The sequence below is a fragment of the Triticum aestivum genome, chromosome 7B, assembly GCF_018294505.1.
Source record: "Triticum aestivum cultivar Chinese Spring chromosome 7B, IWGSC CS RefSeq v2.1, whole genome shotgun sequence".
NCBI lineage: Eukaryota > Viridiplantae > Streptophyta > Magnoliopsida > Poales > Poaceae > Triticum > Triticum aestivum.
Window position 1 is genome coordinate 428,861,588 of NC_057813.1, and position 5,651 is coordinate 428,867,238.

Consider the following 5,651-nt stretch of genomic DNA (forward strand, 5'->3'; position numbering starts at 1 on the left):
GGCCGAAATAGCACCGGCTCGCCCCCAGGCCGCTCTTTTTCGGCGCCCTGGGGGGCCGAACGGCTGGAGATGCTCTTAGCATCTCTTTCAAAGCATAACAAAAAACAAGAACTTACAAAACCCATAGGTAAGATTATGTAACCTTCATCTTCTTCATCTCCTATCATGTCCAACGCCAAATGTTGTTGTCCATCCATATTTCCAACAAAAATAAGAGTTCCCCACATCTGAACAAAAGCACCCAACTAACCCTATTTAAATTCACCAACCTTACTATATATACACGAGAACACAGCGGCATCTGCAAACAGATTTGAAACATACAACCGTCATACACCTACGTCACATCTTCTCGAACATTCAAATAAACAGATAAGCCAAAAGACTACTATCTTTCAAGACCACCTTCTACAACTAGAATAACTATTAATCAAACAAACAAATCATCAGTAGATAGAAAATTATAAACTACAAACAAAAAATAACCGAAATCCACCAGCAAGGCTCGGCGTGGACATGGCACCTATCTGAACTTGGCACAACGCGTGAGCCCAAACTGATAAAAACATCAAGTAAACTTGGACTTATGTTTCTAAAAAAAGTAGACATGAACTTGTTGCAAAAGTAAACATGGACTTGGATCAGCTACATCACCACAAAATGCCAAGACCATATCAAGAACTGAAGTATTCACAACCACTAAATCACTTTGATTTCTGTAGCAAAGGAATCACTTCAATACAAATTTGTAGCTGCACAGGGATTTGAGACAGATCTAGAGCCCTAGCAATAATCTTGTGCTATGATAACAAAAGGCCTTTCACAGATGACGAAACTGGGAGGAGACCCTTGGTCGTTTGGAGGCTCCCATGAGCTCCACCAATGATGGCAATGGCCGAGGAACTGCCACGTTCATCGACCTGTACAGCCTCCTCAGCTTTGCATTCAAAACCTTCGATGACCCGACTCCAGCAGTATCTGCTCTGTCAGTGTCAGGGCCTTCAGATCTGTTGCTAATGTCGGATAGAACAATGCGATCCTCAGAAAGCAGTTCTTCTGTTGCTTCTACTTTAGCTTGTACTGTCTCAGCGATGAATTTGACACTCTCCCTGATTTGTTCTGCACCCTGATTGCATTTCACATCCTTGGCAAGTTCAGCACAGCCGTCCCTACTCGAGCTGTGCTCACGCACTTCACCATGAGTAATGTCGATTACTTGAATGCCGTCGATGGATTCACAGTCCTTCTGCAACTCAGGTTCTATTGCTGAACCATGGAGCTCGTTTGTTACAGCTTGAGTTAAATCAATCATGTGGGCAGTGCCCTTGTCAGATTTGAAGTCCTTCCATAGCTCGAAGGATTTTGCATTTGAATTCTGCAATTCCTCCTCAAATTTGACCTCCTCGGCCACTTGAACACTCTCATACTTGTCTTTCCACAGTTCAAAGTCCTGAGGTAATCCAAACCTTGCTCTCCCAAACAATGTCACCGGCTGCGCCACCTCAATTGCAAAATCTTGTAACACCGGTCCTTCATCTTGTAATACCTGGCTGCAAACAGCAGAACAAGTGTCTTCCGACTCTTGTTCCTCGCTCTGCTTAATGGCTTCTACTGTGGTTATCGCCGCCTGCGGTGAGCCTGTGACAGTACGATTTCCATGAGGTATTCCGAGCAACTTCCAGATGGGATCCTCGGGGCTTAGCCGGGACAGGAAGCAGTGTTTCTTGACATAGGCCAGATCCATGGCAAGGCAAGGAGGTGTTGTCGAGATGACCCACTTAGGCTGGAGGAATCGCAGGGCCTGCTCCAGCTCCTCGCGAGACGAATGCATCGTCAAGCACACGTGCCACACCCCGAATTCATCCCGCATAGGCTCCGTCAGCGCCGGCTTCTGCTTCAGCGACGCATCTGGTGCCGCGTAGTGCGCGTACCACTGGGTAGAAGGCCTGATGATGAGGGGCTCAGGCTGCTGCCTCGCCCGTGCTAATGCAAGCATATCCGTTGCCCGCTCTGACAACCGGGAGAATTCGATCACCTGAAAGCGAGAGGACGCGTCCTCGGTGAGGATTTCCGGTGCGACGAGCGAGAGGGTGTGGTAGCACTCTGAATTCTTGTCCTTGTCGACGTATATCTTTGACCCGAACGCCCTGGACACCTCGATCAGTATGTCCTCCTGTCCCAGCATGTCGGACACGAGATACACTGTCGGCGCATTAGGGTGCTCCCAGATGCAATTGATCACCTGAAAAATATAATGTGATGATGAGACACACGGGTCGATTGCTGTTCTGATTTACTGATGAAGCAGCACACGGACCTGACGTATGGAGGCCTCCTTGGCCGGGAATTGCAGCGGGCACTTGGCAAACGTGCAGTCCAGGAAGAGGTAGTCGATGCGGCACGACGGCGGCGCCTGGCTTGCTCCTGGTGCCTCCGCAGTGATGTACCTGAACGGCAGGCCCTGAATGCAGTCAGGAGTGAGGCGGCAGTCGCCGGTGTGCAGGACGTTGCCGAAGGCGCCCTCGAACAGGAACATCACCGCGCCTGCGAGCAGCACAAGGATTTCGAATCGGCCGCGGTGGCAATACTAATGAGGTAATTAGCGAGAATGAGAAGAGGACGGCGTTGGCGCACGGACCAGGGCAGTGGTTGGCGTCGAAAGCGGTGACGGTGAAGTCACCGTCGGGATCCGGGACGAGCACCGGCGCCCCGAGCTCCATCTCCACGAACGCGTCTGGGCCAAGCTTTGAGATGGCAAATTGTTTTCCATGAAACGGGAATGGGGATGAGATGAAAAGAAATGAAGGTACAGAGAGAGATGCGGTGCAGGTTGGCGTTTACCTGAGGGAAGATGTGGCGGGCGATGAGGACGGTGAGGCGCGAGGCGTAGACGGCGCCTGCGGCGCTGGTGGTGGTGATGCCGGCGAGGTGGTCGCGGTGGGCGTGGGTGAGGAAGCGGTGGCGCTTGAGGGCGGAGGCGGGGGTCCAAGTGTCCACCGCGAAGGGCAGCCCCCTAGGCAGCTCGATCGGCATGGTGCCCCTCTTCCTCCCACGAGCACGGCGGCTATCTCCTCCCTCCCTCTCTCTCTCTCTCTCTCTCTCTCTCTCTCTCTCTCTCTCTCTGTTTCCCCGCGGTTCTGTTTTGGTGGAGGGAACCGCGAATTCTTTTAGCGCGCCCTCCAAAAGAATTGAGCTTTTGGCGCCAATAGATGCAAACATTTCCTTTCATTTCAAGTTCCCTTCGTCTTCTCTCGACCAGGGCCCAGGGCCCAGGCCCAACCCAACCCGTGGTTCTACCGTCTGGGGAGGGGGTGACTCTAAGAAAAAAAAAGGGGCTGGACCGGAGCCGAAGAGAATACGGGAGCTGCATGCTCAGGTAAGAATCCTCAGAGCACAATCTCTAAACATTTAAAATTTGAATGATTCTGCTGTGGAAAGAAAAGGTCGGCAGATGAATAATAATTATAAACATCAAATTTGTCATTTTGATTTGATATCTGGCCGCCTGGAAAAGAAAATGACAGCTTCTGAAATACAGTATGTACATAGCTGCCGTCAGAATCCGATCATCCCTAAACTGATCAACAATGACAATCCGATAAAAAATTGGTTGCTCCTCTCGTATACTCCCTTTGTAAAGAAATATAAGACTTTAGTGATCTAAACACTGTTATATTTCTTTATGAAGGGAGTACATCTTATGGAGAAATACCAATCACTTAGTCCCAGTTATAGCAGTCATAGATTTGAACCGACATTGCCTTGATCCTGGCACGCTTGGCCATCAGGACTGGCTCGCCGATGATCTCGAAACAACCCCTCACATGAAGACGCTCCAGGAGAGGGCAACTATCAATGATAAATGCCAGCTCTTCATCGTTCACATCGCAGCGTATGAGGGTGAGGTCTCGCAGCCCTTGTAATGCCACGATCCCAAGTGTCTGTTCCCTACTTCCATGGCATAGCTCGAGGCACTCGAGTTGATTGCATGTTTTACCAATGACTTGATAAAGATCCCCCGTGACACTTCTTCGGTAACCCCAGAGCACGATTTTCTCCAGCAGAGGAAAACCTGGTATCGCCTCAGTCAATCCTTCTTTTGTGATCCTATAGCACCTCACAAGGTCAAGGTGCCTCAGATTGGGCGACCTGCAAAAGCAGCACCTGCCTCTTAGGCCTTGTACAATGGGAGGTGCTTAAAGAAATAAGTCAGGCTTTTTTTAAGCACCGTTGCTTATTTATACAGGATATACGCTTACTAAGCGTCTCTCTTATAGAAATAGTCATCGGTGCTTCAGAAAAACCAGGTTATTTTTCTAAGCATCTCTCTAAGCACCTCCCATAGTACAAGGCCTTAGCACCCCCTAATGAACATCGTTACAATTACAGAGCTCGTATTTCAAATAACAAACTTGTTGGTGCATTATCTGTAACTCTTGCTTTTTTTTCCCTTTATACATAGGTTTTTTTCCGTGTAATTAACAAAAAGAGATACAGTAGAATGCTTCATTTCACTGTTTCCGTGAAAAGAAACATTAGTGATGCATTTCGATATAGTAAAGTAATAGAGCCACTGCGTGAACGATATCATCTCAAAGGTTTGATGATGAAAGATCAGTTGAATGAGTTGTGACTTGAAGCATGGTGCGAGTATGCACACCCCAGCATTTGATCTGACCTCAGTCACTACACTCAGTTTTGCAAAAGAAAATATGTGGCTACCTTTGGTTTAGAACACAATAGCAATGTAAAGGTAGCATTAGAAGCCTTTTACTTAGCTTTAAAAACAAGCAAAGATTCCTACTGCTGAAATCTACTTAAATCTGTATGAAGATGGAATTGATAATAATAATTGGGACATTTATTCAACACAAGAAGAATTATATTTTTGCATCGAAATTCCTCACTCTATCAATAGTTGATTTGACCTCATATAACGATGGTATGAAATCTATGACATAAATCTTTTAAAACAGATATCTATCCATGCATAAAGATAGCAAAGTCAAGGGGATTTGCATTAAGTGTTAGAAACACAAAATTCTAGCCCAGAATATAATTAAAATTCTAGAACACAATCTAGTACCGAGATAAGATTACCTGTCCGCTATGTACTTGAGGAGCTTATCAGTAAGAAACCACTCTCCCACAAACACCTCCATCCGCCCGTCAGAAGGTCGATAGACACGTTCAACATTGCCCGCAAATCATTTGCGTTCATTCTGACAATCTCGTGGTGTTGCATGTGCACGATTCGCCATGGATCAGGCTCCTTGGCCACCTCCAGCCATGAGTGGCAAACAAGGCCCGCACCCATGAGAAGATCAACGACCCCTAGATTTTCAAAAATTGAATAGAGGGCATCAAAAGGCAGCTCCGACCAGTCCCTGGTAGGTCGCTTTGGCAAAGGCAAGACATCCATTTCCTGGGGAGACTTGAAACTGAAAACAAGATTATTACTATAGCCACCCAGTACATCCAAAGATGAGAATCAGGTGAAGAGTCAAGAGGTTCATGCCCCTATTTTATCAGTACCATTCCAGGGCCAGGAAGATGGAAAGTTGTACTTGAATATTTTTGTTCGTGTGATGATGAGTGGCTGTGTTAGTCTTCTTGGAGCTTTAGGCACAATCTATGGAGGGCACCGTTAA

General features: G+C 47.3%; 1 pseudogene; it reads right to left on the reverse strand.

The window, feature by feature from the left end:
- Positions 1-613: 613 nt before the first annotated feature.
- Positions 614-5,422, reverse strand: LOC123161258 (uncharacterized; annotated as a pseudogene).
- Positions 5,423-5,651: the final 229 nt, after the last annotated feature.